The sequence below is a fragment of the Lynx rufus genome, unplaced genomic scaffold, assembly GCF_022079265.1.
Source record: "Lynx rufus isolate CCGP_SWC_20201006 ecotype Redwood Valley unplaced genomic scaffold, mLynRuf1.p SCAF_14, whole genome shotgun sequence".
NCBI classification, from domain to species: domain Eukaryota; kingdom Metazoa; phylum Chordata; class Mammalia; order Carnivora; family Felidae; genus Lynx; species Lynx rufus.
In genome coordinates, this window is record NW_025814828.1 from 46,037,574 (window position 1) to 46,055,371 (window position 17,798).

A 17,798-nucleotide genomic window follows, 5' to 3' on the forward strand; every position below is an offset into this window, starting at 1 on the left:
GGGGGTATTGAGATATCTTACTATTATTGTGGGTTTTTCTATTTCTTCTTGCAAGTCTTTGACTTTTTGCTTCATGAGTTTTGAAGCTCTGTCACTAGCTGCATATACATTTAGGATTGTTATGTCCTCTTCATTAATTGGCCCCTTTATCATTGAGGTCTTTCAATGATAGACCTTCTTTATCTCTGCTTATGATCCTTGTTCTAAAATCCTCTTAAATATTAACATAGCCTTCACCTTTCTTTTGAATAGAGTTAGCATAGTATGTAAATTTGTCTCATTAATTATGATGAAAATTTTTATTTTGTCTAAAATATTACTGTAAAGTTAATTAAGGAGTATTTTTGGCTTATTAGTAATTGGCAAGTATTTTCTAGGGTGGTACTTGGAGATTATGTAAATATCCTCTTTCCCATCAAACTTTTTCCCCCTATTTTTAGCATATACAAGCGATTTCTTAACCAGTTATTACTTTGATACTTGCAAATGGTGCTTTTCAAACTTCATTATTCTATCTACACTTATTAATTGGCGTTCTACTGTGAGGTGGTAGAGCTTTCCTTTGAAGTGTTTGTAAACGTATTGAATTAAAATATGTAACAGCACTACGTAAAATGTGGGAGCAGTGTGGAATACAGAATAATGGCCCCATAAATATGTCTGTGTTCAAATCCCTGGAGCCTGTGATTCACTTACAAGGTAAAAGGGACTTTGCAGATGTGATTAAAGATCTTGAGATGGAAGCATTATCCTGGATTATCTGGGTGGGTCCAATATGATAATAAAGGTTCTTACCAGTAAAAGAGGGTGTCAGGAGAGTTAGAGAAAGAGATGCATGGACAGGAGCAGAGGTTGGAGTCATGAAGTTGGAACTAAAGGCCACAATTCAAGGAATGCAGGCAGCTGGAAAAATAAGAGATGGATTCTCCCATCTCCCCATCTCCCAGAAAGGACATAGTTTTGCGAACACTTTGAGTTTTTACTTTTCCCTTGACTTCAAGATGAGATTCTTTAGTCCCTATTATTTCTTGTATATTGGAAGTTAGCTCTAAAGGTTTGATTAGATACATGTTAAGAGATTTTTAGTGAAAATACTCCATAGATGGTGTATAGGTGGTACATACATGTGCTTTGTTTTCCCACTGTGATATTAATATTGATCACTGTGTCAAGGTGGATTTTGCTTTCTTCATCTTATTTCACCGAGTGAGACCCATTTTGGGCTACTGACCTCTAGAATTGTAAGATACATTTGTAGTTGTGGCAATTTGTTACAGCAGCAATGGGAAACTAATAAAAGAGGGTGTTAAATTGAACTAACATTTAAATTATTTTCATTTTTTCAGGCAGAGGTTAAAAATTCTAATTTAAGGTAGACACTGATAAATCCAGGAGGGATGTTGTAATCTCTAGGGTAGTAAAAGAATAATTTTTATTTTTTTTAAAGTTTAAATATTTTTTAGTGTTTCTTTATTTTTGAGAGAGAGAGAGAGAGAGAGAGAGAGAGAGAGAGAGAGAGAGAGAATGAGCATGAGCACGGGAGGGGCAGAGAGAGAGAGGGAAATACAGAATCCAAAGCAGGCTCCAGGCTCTGAACTGTCAGCACAACCTGACGTGGGGCTCGAACTCACAAACTGTGAGATCATGACCTGGCTGAAGTTGGATGCTTAACCTACTGAGCCACCCAGGTCCCCCAAAAGAATAATTTTTAAATGCTATAACAATTACATGGGGAAAATGGAGTAAAGAAAATTATTTGATTAACCCAAAAGAAAGCAAGAAAAGAGAGAAAAGGCCCAAAGAACACTTGGGACAAATAGAAAACAGCAAGATGATAGACATAAACCCAAAAATATCAGTGAATTTATTAAATGTGAATGGACCAAATATTACATTTCAGAGCAGAGCTTGTGAGAATTAAAAAAAAAAAACACAATGAAATGCTATTCACAGAAATGGCATACAACTAGATGCTATTTATAAATATGTTGAATCTAATTAATTGAATATAAAAAGATGAAAAATATTTTATGCAAATACTATCTGAAAGGTAACTAATATGGCCATGCTATTGTCAGATAAAGTGAACTTTACATCAAGAAGTATTACTAAAGAGAAGGATAATGATAAAAATATAATGATTTATATTTTATAATGATAAAAAGATTACCTCGACAGATAGATATAATATTCCTAACTTTCTGCGTAGCTAATAGCATGGCCTAAAAATATGTATAGCAGAAATTTCCAGAACCAAAAGCAGAAATAACTTCATAATCATAGGTGGAGATTTTTAAAAGGGTTTATTTATTTTGAGAGAGAGAAAGAGCATGAGCTGGGGAGGGACAGAGAAAGAGAGAGAAAGAGAGAGAATCCTAGGCAGGCTCCACACTGTCAGTGCAGATTCCGACGCAGGGCTTGATCCCACAAACCGCAACATCATAACCTGAGCTGAAATCAAGATTCAGATGTTCGACTGACTGAGCTACCCAGGTACCCCCATAGTTGGAGATTTTAGTACACTTCTCTCAGTAACTGATTTAACAACCTTCCCACAAGGAAAACTCAAGGCCCGAATGGTTCCCTGGTGAATTCTTCTAGTTACTAAAGAACTAGTATCTGTTGAACACCAAACTTTTCTAGACAACTGAAAAATAATGAATACTTCCTAGCTCTTTTTATGGAATCAATATAACGTTTATACCAAAACCTGATAAGAACATTGTATAAAAGGAAAATCTATTTTGATAAATGGTAACAGACCAATTCAATGCCCATGTGGGGAAAAATGAGCCTTGACTCCTAACTCATATTATATACAAAAAGCAGTTACAGATGGATCATAGACCTAAATTATGAAAGGTAAAATAATAATGATTCTAGACTAGCACTGTGCAATACAAATATGTGAGACACACATGTAATTTAAAATTTTCTAATAGCTGCAAAAAAAGAAAAGGAAATTGGAAGTTAGTTTTAATATATTTTACTTAAGTTATACACAGGTTATTATCATTTTAATATCTAGTCAATATACAGTTATTTAGATAGTTTACATTTTTTCCCTACTAGATCTTTGAAATCTAGTATGTATTTTTCATTTACAGCACATCTAATTTTCTTTTTTTTTTTTTTTAATTTTTTTTTTCAACGTTTATTTATTTTTGGGACAGAGAGAGACAGAGCATGAACGGGGGAGGGGCAGAGAGAGAGGGAGACACAGAATCGGAAACAGGCTCTAGGCTCCGAGCCATCAGCCCAGAGCCTGACGTGGGGCTCGAACTCACGGACCGCGAGATCGTGACCTGGCTGAAGTCGGACGCTTAACCGACTGCGCCACCCAGGCGCCCCAGCACATCTAATTTTCTATGTGCTCAATAGCCACATGTGGCTAGTGGCTACTGTGTTGGGCAGCATAGATACAGAACATTTCCAACATTGCAGGAAATTCTTTTGGGCATTGCTGCTCTTGACCCATCTACTAGATTTTTCTGATTATTTCCTCATGTTGTCATCTAACATCATCCTTTATTTTCTGTTACTTCGTGTAGATTGGAAGTTAGCTCTAAAGGCTTTATTATATACATGTTAAAGATTTTTGTGAGAATACTTCACAGGTGGTGTAGAAGAGGTGTACAGTGTACAGTACACTAATAGGTGTACACTATTAGTGATAATAATATTGGTCACAGAGTTAAGGTAGACTTGCTCCTTTGAGTTTCCATCTTGAAGTCAGGGGAAAAGTAGAGAGTACTGGAAAATATCTCAGAATGTTAGTAGTTTCCCACCATTTTTGGTCTTCTGACCAAGAAGAAATCCCTTTCTCTCTTTCATCTTTCTCATCTCACATGAGAATTCAGAGGCAGTTTTTCTGTCCATCCAGTCAACTGACCATCCACCCAACAAAAATCATATTTACTGAACAATTGCTTTGGGTGTCTCTCTCCCACCTCTCAGTCTGGTTTTCTCCCTAGTTCAGATGTGGAATATTTGAAATAGATTATTTTCATCTAAGTAAGAGGGAGGAAAGTAGAATCACGTTTATGCTGTAGCCTTAGCTGCCACTAGTTGAGTCCCTGTGGAGAAGCAAAAGAGTGATTATCTTTGGGTCTGTGTTTGGCCAAGTGTATATGGTTTTGGCTCATGCCATTAATATCTGACTTTTTATTGTATAGTAGTAATAATACTTATTACATAATTATAAGTCATACCTACATAGCAATAACTAGTGCTAGGTGCTATTTATATATATTTGCCCAGTGAATAATAGGCATAATTTCCTACTTAAATTTTCCTGAGATTTCCTGCAGTTTCATTGATCTTAAATATGTTACAAATTAATTCCTTTTTGTGTGGGAGGCATTTATCATAAATGCTTAGGTGGGTTGAGAACAGATATTTAAATAAGTAACTTAAAAAAAATTTTTTAGTGTTTATTTTTCAAGTGAATTTTTAAATTGTTTTCCTTTTTTTTAATATATGAAATTTATTGTCAAATTGGTTTCTGCCCATTTCTTCACTGGATTATTTGTTTTTTAGGTGTGGAGTTTGGTGAGCTCTTTATAGATTTTGGATACTAGCCCTTTGTCCGATATGTCATTTGCAAATATCTTTTCCCATTCCGTTGGTTGTGTTTTAGTTTTGTTGACTGTTTCCTTTCCAGTGCAGAAGCTTTTTATCTTCATGAGGTCCTGATAGTTCATTTTTGCTTTTAATCCCCTTGCCTTTGGGGATGCGTCAAGTAAGAAATTGCTGCGGCTGAGGTCAGAGAGGTCTTTTCCTGCTTTCTCCTCTAGGATTTGGATGGTTTCCTGTCTCACATTCAGGTCCTTCATCCATTTTGAGTTTATCTTTGTGAATGGTGTGAGAAAGTGGTCTAGTTTCATCGTTCTGCATGTTGCTGTCCCGTTCTCCCAGCACCATTTGTTAAAGAGACTGTCTTTTTTCCATTGGATATTCTTTCCTGCTTTGTCAAAGATTAGTTGGCCATACTTTTGTGGGCCTAGTTCTGGGGTTTCTATTCTATTCCATTGGTCTGTGTGTCTGTTTTTGTGCCAATACCATGCTGTCTTGATGATTACAGCTTTGTAGTAGAGGCTAAAGTCTGGGATTGTGATGCCTCCTGCTTTGGTCTTCTTGTTCAAACTTACTTTGGCTTTTCGGGGCCTTTTGTGGTTCCATATGAATTTTAGGATTGCTTGTTCTAGCTTCGAGAAGAATGCTGGTGCAATTTTGATTGGGATTGCATTGAATGTGTAGATAGCTTTGGGTAGTATTGACATTTTGACAATATTTATTCTTCCAACCCATGAGCATGGAATGTTTTTCCATTTCTTTATATCTTCTTCAATTTCCTTGATAAGCTTTCTATAGTTTTCAGCATACAGATCTTGTACACCTTTGGTTAGATTTATTCCCAGGTATTTTATGCTTCTTGGTGCAATTGTGAATGGGATCAGTTTCTTTATTTGTCTTTCTGTTGCTTCATTATTAGCACATAAGAATGCAACTGATTTCTATAAATTGATTTGTATCCTGCGACTTTGCTGAATTCATGTATCAGTTCTAGCAGACTTTTGGTGGAGTCTGTTGGATTTTCCATGTATAATATCATGTCATCTGCGAAAAGCGAAAGCTTGACTTCATCTTTGCCAATTTGGATGCTTTGATTTCCTTTTGTTGTCTGATTGCTGATGCTAGGACTTCCAACACTATGTTAAACAACAGCGGTGAGAGTGGACATCCCTGTTGTGTTCCTGATCTCAGGGAGAAAGCTCTCAGTTTTTCCCCATTGAGGAAGATATTAGCTGGGGGCTTTTCATATATGGCTTTTATGATATTTAAGTATGTTCCTTCCATCCCGACTTTGTCGAGGGTTTTTATTAAGAAAGGATGCTGAATTTTGTCAAATGCTTTTTCTACATGGATTGACAGGATCATATGGTTCTTTTCTTTTCTTTTATTAATGTGATGTATCACGTTGATTTATTTGCGAATTTTTAACCAGCCCTGCATCCCAGGAATGAATCCCGCTTGATCATGGTGAATAATTCTTTTTATATGCTGTTGAATTCGATTTGCTAGTATCTTATTGAGAATTTTTGCACCCATATTCATCAGGGATATTGGCCTGTAGTTCTCTTTTTTTGCTGGGTCTCTGTCTGGTTTAGGAATCAAAGTAATACTGGCTTCATAGAATGAGTCTGGAAGTTTTCCTTCCCTTTCTATATTTTGGGATAGCTTGAGAAGGATAGGTATTATCTCTGCTTTAAACATCTGGTAGAACTCCCCTGGGAAGCCATCTGGTCCTGGACTCTTATTTGTTGGGAGATTTTTGATAACCGATTCAATTTGTTCGCTGGTTATGGGTCTGTTCAAGCTTTCTCTTTCCTCCTGATTGAGTTTTGGAAGCGTGTGGGTGTTTAAGAATTTATCCATTTCTTCCAGGTTGTCCAATTTGTTGGCATATAGTTTTTCATAGTATTCCCTGATAATTGCTTGTATTTCTGAGGGATTGGTTGTAATAATTCTATTTTCATTCATGATTTTATCTATTTGGGTCATCTCCCTTTCTTTTTGAGAAGCCTGGCTAGAGGTTTATCAATTTTGTTTAGTTTTTCAAAAAAACCAACTCTTGGTTTAATTGATCTGCTCTACAGTTTTTTTTAGATTCTATATTGTTTATTTCTGCTCTAATCTTTATTATTTCTCTTCTTCTGCTGGGTTTAGGGTGTCTTTGCTGTTCTGCTTCTACTTCCTTTAGGTGTGCTGTTAGATTTTGTATTTGGGATTTTTCTTGTTTCTTGAGATAGGCCTGGATTGCAGTCTATTTTCCTCTCAGGCCTGCCTTTGCTGCATCCCAAAGCTTTTGGATTGTTGTATTTTCATTTTTGTTTGTTTCCATATATTTTTTAATTTCTTCTCTAATTGCCTGGTTGACCCACTCATTCCTTAGTAGGGTGTTCTTTAACCTCCATGCTTTTGGAGGTTTTCCAGACTTTTTCCTGTGGTTGATTTCAAGCTTCAGAGCCTTGTGGTCTGAAAGTATGCATGGTATGATCTCAGTTCTTCTGTACTTATGAAGGGCTATTTTGTGGCCCAGAATGTGATCTGTCTTGGAGAATGTTCCATGTGCACTAGAGAAGAAAGCATATTCTGTTGCTTTGGGATGCAGAGTTCTAAATATATCTGTCAAGTCCATCTGATCCAATGCATCATTCAGGACCCTTGTTTCTTTTTTTTTTTAATTTTTTTTAACGTTTATTTATTTTTGAGACAGAGAGAGACAGAGTATGAATGGGGGAGGGTCAGAGAGAGAGGGAGACACAGAATCCGAAACAGGCTCCAGGCTCTGAGCGGTCAGCACAGAGTCTGACGTGGGGCTCGAACTCACGGACCACGAGATCATGACCTGAGCCGAAGTCGGACATTGAACCGACTGAGCTACCCAGGCGCCCCCAGGGCCCTTGTTTCTTTATTGACCATGTGTCTAGATGATCTATCCATTTCTGTAAGTGGGGTGTTAAAGTCCCCTGCAATTACCACTTTCTTATCAATAAGGTTGCTTATGTTTGTGAGTAATTGTTTTATATATTTGGGGGCCCCTGTATTCAGCGCATAGACATTTATAATTGTTAGCTCTTCCTGATGGATGGATCCTGTAATTATTATATAATTCCCTTCTTCATCTCTTGTTACAGCCTTTAATTTAAAGTCTAGTTTGTCTGATATAAGTATGTCTACTCTGGCTTTCTTTTGACTTCCAGTAGCATGATAAATATTTCTCCATCCCCTCAGTTTCAATCTGAAGGTGTCCTCAGGTCTAAAATGAGTCTCTTGTAGACAGCAAATAGATGGGTCTTGTTTTTTTATCCATTCTGATACCCTATGTCTTTTGGTTGGCGCATTTAGTCCATTTACATTCAGTGTTATTATAGAAAGATATGAGTTTAGAGTCATTGTGATGTCTGTAGGTTTCATGCTTGTAGCGGTGTCTCTGGTACTTTGTCTCACAGGATCTCCCTTAGGATCTCTTGTAGGGCTGGTTTAGTGGTGATGAATTCCTTCAGTTTTTGTTCGTTTGGGATGACCTTTATCTCTCCTTCTATTCTAAATGACAGATTTGCTGGATAAAGGATTCTCGGCTGCATAGTTTTTCTTTTCATCACATTGAAGATCTCCTGCCATTCCTTTCTGGCCTGCCAAGTTTCAGTAGAGAGATCCGTCACGAGTCTTATGGGTCTCCCTTTATATGTTAGAGCACGTTTATTCCTAGCTGCTTTCAGGATTTTCTTTTTATCCTCGTATTTTGCCAGTTTCACTATGATATGTCATGCAGAAGATCGATTCAAGTTACGTCCGAAGGGAGTTCTCTGTGCCTCTTAGATTTCAATGCCTTTTTCCTTCCCCAGATCAGGGAATTTCTCAGCTATTATTTCTTCAAGTACACCTTCAGCACCTTTCCCTTTGTCTTCCTCCTCTGGAATACCAATTATGCATAGATTATTTCTCTTTAGTGCATCACTTAGTTCTCTAATTTTCCCCTCATACTCCTGGATTTTTTTTATCTCTTTTTCTCAGCTTCCTCTTTTTCCATAATGATATCTAGTTCACCTATTCTTTACTCTACCTCTTCAATCCGAGCTGTGGTCGTCTCCATTTTATTTTGCAACTCATTAATAGCACTTTTTAGCTCTTCCTGGCTGTTCCTTAGTCCCTTGATCTGTGTAACAATAGATTCTCTGCTGTCCTTTATACTGTTTTCAAGCCCAGCGATTAATTTTATGACTATTATTCTAAATTCACTTTCTGTTATATTGTTTAAATCGTTTTTTTTTTTTTCAACGTTTATTTATTTTTGGGACAGAGAGAGACAGAGCATGAATGGGGGAGGGGCAGAGAGAGAGGGAGACACAGAATTGGAAGCAGGCTCCAGGCTCCGAGCCATCCGCCCAGAGCCTGACGCGGGGCTCGAACTCACGGAGTGCGAGATCGTGACCTGGCTGAAGTCGGACGCTTAACCGACTGCGCCACCCAGGCGCCCCTGTTTAAATCGTTTTTGATCAGTTTGTTACCTGTCGTTATTTCCTAGAGCTCTTTTTGAGGGGAATTCTTCAGTTTTGTCATTTTGGATAGTCCCTGGAGTGGTGCGGAACTGCGGGGCACTTCCCCTGTGCTGTCTTGAATAACTTGCGCTGGCGGGTGGGGCTGCAGTCAGACCTGATGTCTGCCCCCAGCCCACCGCTGGGGCCACGGTCAGACTGGTGTGTGCCTTCTCTTCCCCTCTCCTAGGGGCGGGATTCACTGTGGGGTGGTGTGGCCCGTCTGGGCTACTTGCACACTGCCAGGCTTGTGGTGCTGGGGATCTGGTGTATTAGCTGGGGTGGATTGGCAAGGTGCACAGGGGCGGGAGGGGTAGGCTCAGCTCGCTTTTCCTTCAGAGATCCACTTCGGGAGGGGCCCTGCGGCCCCGGGAGGGAGTCAGACCCGCTGCCAGAGGGGTGGCTCCGCAGAAGCACAGCGTTGGGTGTTTGCACGGTGCAAGCAAGTTCCCTGGCAGGAACTGGTTCCCTTTGGGATTTTGGCTGGGGGATGGGTGAGTGAGATGGCACTGGCGAGCGCCTTTGTTCCCCGCCAATTGCGCTCTGTTGTCTGGGGCTCAACAACTCTCCCTCCCGTTGTCCTCCAGCCCTCCCGCTCTCCAAGGAGAGCTGTTAACTTATAACCTTCCAGATGTTAAGTCCCTCTTGCTGTCAGAACACACTCCATCCAGCCCCTCCACTTTTGCCAGCCAGACTCGGGGGCTCTGCTTTCCCGGCGGGCCGCCCCTCCGCCCCGGCTCTCTCCCACCAGTCCGTGGAGTGTGCACCGACTCTCCGCCCTTCCTACCCTCTTCCGTAGGCCTCTCGTCTGCACTTGGCTCTGGAGACTCCGTTCTGCTAGTCTTCTGGCGTTTTTCTGGGTTATTTAGGCAGGTGTAGGTGGAATCTAAGTGATTTGCAGGTCGCGGTGAGCTCAGCATCCTCCTACGCCGCCATCTTCTGCAAAAGTATTTAGTGTTTATTTTTGAGAGAGAGAGAGAGCACATGAGCGGGGAGGAACAGAGAGAGAGGGAGGCACAGAATCTGAAGTAGGCTTCAGGGTCTTTCTGAGCTGTGAGCACAGAACCCGACATGGGTTTGAACTCGCTGTGAGATCATGACTTGAGCTGAAGTCGGACACTTAACTGAGTGAACCACCCAGGCACCCCAGTAACTTCTTTTTTTTTTAACTTTTATTTGTATTTATTTTATGCAGAATTCACTCCCAGGCCATCAGTTTTTGTATCTTCAGTTTCTTCTGGCATATCGTTTTCTTCTGTGTAACCTTCTCTTCTGGTTTAGGAACAACCTGTCTTTTCAGTCAGAATCATCTCAGTGTGGCAGGGAGAGCTCATGTATGGTTTAATCTGACCATGAGCTCTGTAAGTTCTATGCTGCATCTTGGAGGCTTTGTTCACTTGGATGTACTTAATGACCAGAGAATCGACATCTAAACCACTAAGTTCAGCATTACTCTGCATTTTTAAGCATGTGTAGTAAAAATTCTGTGCCGTTTTTGGGCCATTGAGCCTGTGTCTGGCACCACTGTTAGGCCTGAGCACACCTACCACCTCCACCATTGTAGCAATGGAATGGCAAAGGTTGCTTCTTGAAAGTAACATCTTTCAGATCCTTGATGGCTTTTCGGATATGCGTACCGTTGATGGCCTGGGCAGTTTCACATGTGTTCTTAAAGTAGGCATGAAGATTTGAACCTCTTGATTTGCATGATTTTGTAGAATTTTCTGGGTCAAGTGAACAGTGAACCATTTTCAGAGATCACCTCAGGCTGCTTGTGGGAAAAGAGTGAATAAGTAACTTCTATTGAGTTTGTTCCTCTGATATTTGTTTACAAAATAGATACAACAAACAGGTTGTTCAGGGTTGTAGAATAATATGTTCCTAGATTCTAGATATTGTCTACATCATCTTTATTGGTTACTCTACTTTTTATAGTAATTACGGCTAGTATTGCTTCATTATTACTTGGGTATTTATTTATGGTGATGAAAGCATAGTATTGTACTGTTTATATAATTGAACAGTTTTTACAATATTATACAGTTTACATAATAGTTAAGTCCCATGATTATAAGAAGTTCAATGGGCATAAGAAAGTTGATTGGAAGCAAGCACAGCTGAATCTAAGTATGCCAGCATACTACTGGTGGGACAAGGATTGCATGTAAGCATGCTTTGGGAATCTGAATATTTTAGTGATAGAACAGAGCCCATCAGTTAATCCATTGGATGTTGGTTAAGAGAAGTTTTAAAAAATTATTTATTTATTCATTTTTTAAAGTTTACTTACATTTAAAAAAATTTTTGTAAGTTTATTTATTTCTTGAGAGAGAGAGGCAGAGTGTGAGCATGGGAGAGGCAGGGAGAGAGGGAGACACAGAGTCCAAAACAGGCTCCAGACTCTAAGCTGTCAGCACAGAGCCCCGTCACGGGGCTCGAACTCACGAAGCATGAGATTATGACCTCAGGTGAAGTCGGACACTTAACCGACTGAGCCACCCAGGCGCCCCAAGTTTACTTATTTATTTTTAGAAAGAATGAGAGGGTTGGGAGGAGCAGAGAGAGAGGGAGGGAAGGAGAGAATCCCAAACAGGCTCCGTGCTGTCAGTGCAGAGCGCACGAACCGTGAGATCACGACCAGAGCAAATATCAAGAATTAGACACTTAACTGACTGAGCCACCCAGGCGCCCCAAGAACTTTTTTTTTTTAAGTAGGCTCCATGCCCAATGCAGGGCTTGAACTCATGACCCCAAGATCAAGAGTCTCATGATTACTCACTGAGCCAGCCAGATGCCCCAGTTGAGAAAACTTTTTGCAGAGTAAAACTTTTCTTTTTCCTGAACATAGTTCCTGTTTGTAAATTGAGATCTACATCATTGTCTTTAATGGCCATATGGTTTTTATTATACATATATTAGTCTTGAGTTCTTGCTTGCAAACAGCATAAAGCTATTTTGACTCACTTAACCAGACAAGGAATTTATTGGTAGGCTACTAAGATTGCTTATACAGTGAACATGAAAGATGGCCAACCAGGGTTGGAAAGTAGGCAGGAACCCAGTGAGGCTAAAACAGGCCAAGGTTACACCCCAGGAGCAGTTTGGTGGTGACCTCTCCAGTGTCACTGCCTTTCTCAAGACTTTTTTGGCATCTTGACTCTTCTTCTGCAACTGCTGTGAATTCTCTTTAACTATGACTGTATATTTGTGTCACTCCCTCAGGATTCAAAACCCTAGGCAAAAGTAGCTGCTCAGTCAAGTCTAGAATCATTTAGCAGCATCTCAGCTTCAATGATGAAGGGAAAAGGAATATCCCCTCATCCCACTTTGGCTTCAGTATTGGGGACTGTATTTTTTTTTTTTATTAAATAAAAAAAAATTTAATGTTTATTTTTGGAGAGAGAGAGAGAGAGAGCGCACGTGTGCTAGCTGGTGAGGGGCAGAGAGCAGGAGACAGAATCCGAAGCAGGCTCCAGGCTCTGAGCTGTCAGCACAGAGCCCAAAGAGGCGCTGGAACTCACAAACCCTGAGATCGTGACCTGAGCCACAGTCGGATGCTTAACAGACTGAGCCACCCAGGTGCCCCATGGGGACAGTGTTCTACTGCCTATTGGCAGAACACTCACTCACAGGAGGGGATTTCTGTAACCTAGGAAATGTGTTTGGATTCTGGGTAGCCAAAAATGTGACAACTATCTGTAATTGTGTGGATATACGAGCTTATTTAATTAATTAATGCCCTATTGTGTAAAATTTAGGTTGTTTCTTAGTTCTAAGCTACATGGTAATAAACACATTTTACTAATCTAGTGGGAAAATACTGCATCTTAGTTGTTTCAATTTATAATTATTACTATTATTTACTATAACGGAACTTTAATAGTAAAACTTAAAGAAAAATATGCAGGGAAAACAAGCTCTCACATTTTGCCACTAAGAATATAAATTGTTTGGGATGAGCACTGGGTGTTGTATGGAAACCAATTTGACAATAAATTTCATATATTGAAAAAAAATATAAATTGTTAAAGTGTTTGGAGTTAATCACATCATTTAAAAAATTCTGACATTAGGCACCTATTTTGTGTTAAAACATATATAACAAAGTTTTAACCAATTTTTGAAATAATTTTTTAATGTTTATTTTTGAGAGAGAGAGAGAGAGAGATATCACCAGTGGGGGCGGGGCAGAGAGAGAGAGAGAGAGAAAGAGAAAGAGAAAGACAGACAGAATCTGAAGCAGGCTCCAGGCTCCAAGCTGTCAGCACAGAGACCAATGCGGGGCTCGAACCCACAAACCGTGAGATCATGACCTGAGGTGAAGTCGGACACTCAACCGACTGAGCCACCCAGGCGCTCCAAATTTTAACCATTTTTAAATGTACAGTTCTGTGGCAGTAAATACATTCACATTGTTGTGGGACTATCACCACCCATCTCCAGAACTTTTTCATCTTCCTCAGCTGAAGCTTTTTTTTGATGTTTCAAGTTTTTATTTAAATTCTAGTTAGTTAACATATAATGTTCATTAGTATCAGTAGTAGAATTTAGTGATTCATCACTTAATATAACACCCAATGCTCATCATGATAAGTGCCCTCCTTAATACCCATCACCCAATTAACCCATCCCCTCCAGCAAGCCTCAGTTTTCTCTCTATAGTTAAGAGTTTGTTGCATGATTTGCTCTCTTTTTTCCCCTTATGTTCATCTGTTTTGGTTCTTAAATTCCACATATGAATGAAATCATATGGTATTTGTCTTTGTCTGACTGACTTATTTCTCTTAGCACAATACTCTCTAGGTGCATCCACATCTTTGCAAATGACAAGATTTCATTATTTTTTATGGTTGAATAATATTCCATATATATGTGTGTGTATGTGTATCTCATATCTTTTTATATATATATATATATTTTTTCAACGTTTATTTATTTTTGAGACAGAGACAGAGCATGAATGGGGGAGGGTCAGAGAGAGAGGGAGACACAGAATCCGAAACAGGCTCCAGGCTCTGAGCTGTCAGCACAGAGCCCGACATGGGGCTCGAACTCACAGACTGCAAGATCATGACCTGAGCTGAAGTCAGATGCCTAACTGACTGAGTCACCCAGGCGCCCCTCATATCTTTTTTTAATGTAATTTGTTGTCAGATTAGCTTACATACAGCACCTAGTGCTCATCCCAACAAGTGCCCTCCTCAATGCCTATCACCCATTTTCTCCTCTCCCCCACCCCCATCCACCCTTAGTTTGTTCTCTGTATTTAAGAGTCTCTTGTGGTTTGCCTCTCTCCCTCTCTGTAACTATTTTTCCCCTTCCCTCCCCCCATGGTCTTCTGTCCAGTTTCTCAAGATCCACATATGAGTGAAAACATATGATATCTGTCCTTCTCTGTCTGACTTATTTCACTCAGCATAATACCGTCCAGTTCCATCCACGTTGCTGCAAATGGCATGACTTCATTCTTTCTCATTGCCAAGTAGCATTCCATTGTATATGTATTATCCATTCATCAGGTGATGGACATTTGGACTCTTTCCATAATTTGGCTATTTTTGATAATGCTGCTGTAAGCGCCAGAGTGCATGTACTCTTTCAAACCTATATTTTTGTATCCTTTGGGTACATACCTAGTAGTACAATTGCTGGATTGTAGGGTAGTTGATTTTTAACTTTTTTTGAGGAACCTCCACACTGTTTTCTAGAGTGGTGGCACCAGTTTGCATTCCTGCCAACAGCGTAAGAGGGTTCCCCTTTCTCTACATCCTCACCAACATCTGTTGTCCTCTGTGTTGTTAATTTTAGCCATTCTGACTGGTGTGAGGTGATATCTCACTGTAGATTTGATTTGTATTTCCCTGATGATGGGTGGTGTTGAGCATCTTTTCATGTGTCAGTTGGCCATCTGTAGGTCTTCTTTGGAAAAATGTCTATTCATGTCTTCTGCCCATTTATTCATTGGATTATTTGGTTTTTGGATGTTGAGTTTGATAAGTTCTTTATAGATTTTGGATACTAACCCTTTCTGCCATATGTCATTTACAAATATCTTCTCCCATTCCAAGAGTGACTTTTAGTTTTGTTGATTGTTTCCTTCACTGTGTAGAAGCTTTTTATCTTGATGAAGTCTTAATAGTTTATTTTTGCTTTTGTTTTCCTCTGCCATGTCTAGTAAGAAGTTGCTACAGCCGATGTCAAAGATATTGCTGCCTGTGTTCTTCTGTCTCACATTTAGGTCTTTCATCCATTCTGAATTAATTTTTGTGTATGGTGTAGGAAAATGATCTAGTTTCATTCTCTGCATGTTGCTGTCTAGTTTTTCCAACATCATTTATTGAAGAGACTGTCTTTTTTTCCATGGGCTATTCTTTCTTGCTTTGTCAAGGATTACTTGACCTTATAGTTGTGGGTCCATTTCTGTGTTTTCTATTCTGTTCCATTGATCTGTGTGTCTGTTTTGTGTCATACTGTTTTGATGACTACAGCTTTGTAATATACCTTGAATTTCGGAATTGTGTTTTAAAACTCCCAAATTTTAGGGACCTGGTATGGTATGGACTCATGCTGGTCCTGTGAGGGAGTTTCTCGCTGTGCTGGAACTGGTGCAGGTTTGTCTCAGAACAGCAGTTGTAACAAAGTGCAGTCATGTGAAGTTTAAGTAAAGTGCAGCAAAGAGCCTGCTCCCCTGATTCTGCCCTCCTTCTCTAAGGGAGAACTGCAGCGCCCTCAGGGATCCACACCAGCCATGCTCTGGACCTCTAAAACACCAGTCTTTAAGCCTTGCCGGTTGTAAAAACTTATAAAAATCATTTCCTCTTGGTTTTCCAGTCAATGTCTTTGAGGAAGTGTTTTTCTTGTGCGGTCCCTTGTGCACTCCTCTCTCTCTGTCTCTGTCTCTCTCTCTCCCTCTCATCTCTCCTCTCTCCTCCCTCCTTTCGCTTCCCTCCTCTCTCCATGGGTCTCCCTCCCCTCTGCAGCACCAGCCATCCATTTTTTCCCCAAATCACATCTGCGTGGTGTGGGCTCTACCAAGATGTGGGCTCCTCTCTCCCTCTAACTTGTGCATTTTGTTCAGTCAGTCTTCAGATAGATTTCTTGGGTGTTCGGAATGATTTGGTATTTATCTAGCTGTGTTCCGGGGATGAGGCAAGTCTAGGGTCCTCCTACCACTCCACCATCTTAGCTCCTGTCCTCAATTTATAATTTTTAAATATGAATTTAATTTGTTTATTACTATTTTGGATTTCTTATTTTGTCATTGCCTAATATATATATTACATATATATTTTTTACATATATATATCTTATATATAATTTATCTATCATAAAATTCATTGTATTGAAGTATATAATTTAGTATTTTTTAGTGTATTCACAGATTTGTGCAACCATTACCACTAATTCCAGAACATTTCAATATTCCCCAAAAGAAGCCCCATGCATATATATATATATTTAAAAAAATTTTTTTTTTAACATTTATTTATTTTTGAGACAGAGAGAGAGCATGAACAGGGGAGGGTCAGAGAAAGAGGGAGACACAGAATCTGAAACAGGCTCCAGGCTCTGAGCTGTCAGCACAGAGCCCGACACGGGGCTCAAATCCACGGACCGCAAGAACATGACCTGAGCCGAAGTCGGACACTTAACCGGCTGAGCCACCCAGGCGTCCCAATGCATATATATTTTTGTAGTTTGTTTACATAGTGCTTTTTGCCACACAAAATTTTAAAATTTCATATAATTAAATTTAAAAATCTTTTCCTTTATGTTTTCTGCTTTTGCCTTATGCTTAGCTTTCTTAGCCTTCCCACCCCAGGTTTTGTGGTTGCTATTGTTAATTAGTATTGATTTTTATCTTTGTAGCATTTTTGTTTTGATTTTTTTTGTTGTTTTTTATTTTGGTAGGCTTTACACCCAGAACAGAGCCCAAGGTGGGGATTGAACTCATGATCCTGAGATCAAACCCTTGAGCTGAGATCAAGAGTCAGACACTTAACCGACTGAGCCAACCAGGCACCCCTACTTTTTTTTTTAAAGCAATCTCTTTGCCATTGTGGGGCTCAAACTCATGACCCCAAGATCAAGAGTTGTATTGCTCTACCGACTGAACCAGCCAGGTGTCCACTGCAAGGCTTTTTAATAATTAAAAATTATAAAGACATTTTAATGTCTGGTGGGGTAATTAGCATCATTATCCTTTTAGGGATGCTTTTTATAAAATTAATGACATACTTGAAAACCTTGGTCAAACTGCATTGTTATTTTCAGCCTCAGCAAACTTTTATTGTTTGTAGTTTACTTGTTCTTAATCAGTTATAGGAAATATAAAATATGTGCTTTTTCAGCTTATTCTGTATAATGGTTAAATACTGACAATTGGTTTTAGTTTTCTTAGATACTTACATTTTTTAATGTTTATTTATTTTTTAGAGAGAGACAGAGTGTGAGCAGGGGAGGGGCAGAAAGTGGGAGACACATAATCCGAAGCAGGCTCCAGGCTCTGAGCTGTCAGTACAGAGCCTGACATGGATCTTGAACCTACGAACCGCGAGCTCATGACCTGAGCCAAAATCAGATGCTTAACCGACTGAGCCAGCCAGGTGCCCCAGTTTTCATAGATATTTAATGTTTTTTTTATCATTGGTTTGTAAGATGGATTTTTCCTTATGAACAAAGTGATGTCATTATAAG

The 17,798-nt window shown here is 39.5% G+C and overlaps 1 protein-coding gene and 1 pseudogene across 3 annotated transcripts in view; one reads left to right on the top strand and one right to left on the bottom strand.

Moving 5' to 3' along the window:
* The window catches only part of ATP7A (ATPase copper transporting alpha), a 194,296-nt gene that overhangs the window by 43,231 nt on the left and 133,267 nt on the right, over positions 1 to 17,798 (top strand). The window lies entirely within an intron of this gene.
* LOC124509550 (60S ribosomal protein L17-like) lies at positions 10,249 to 10,850 on the bottom strand (annotated as a pseudogene).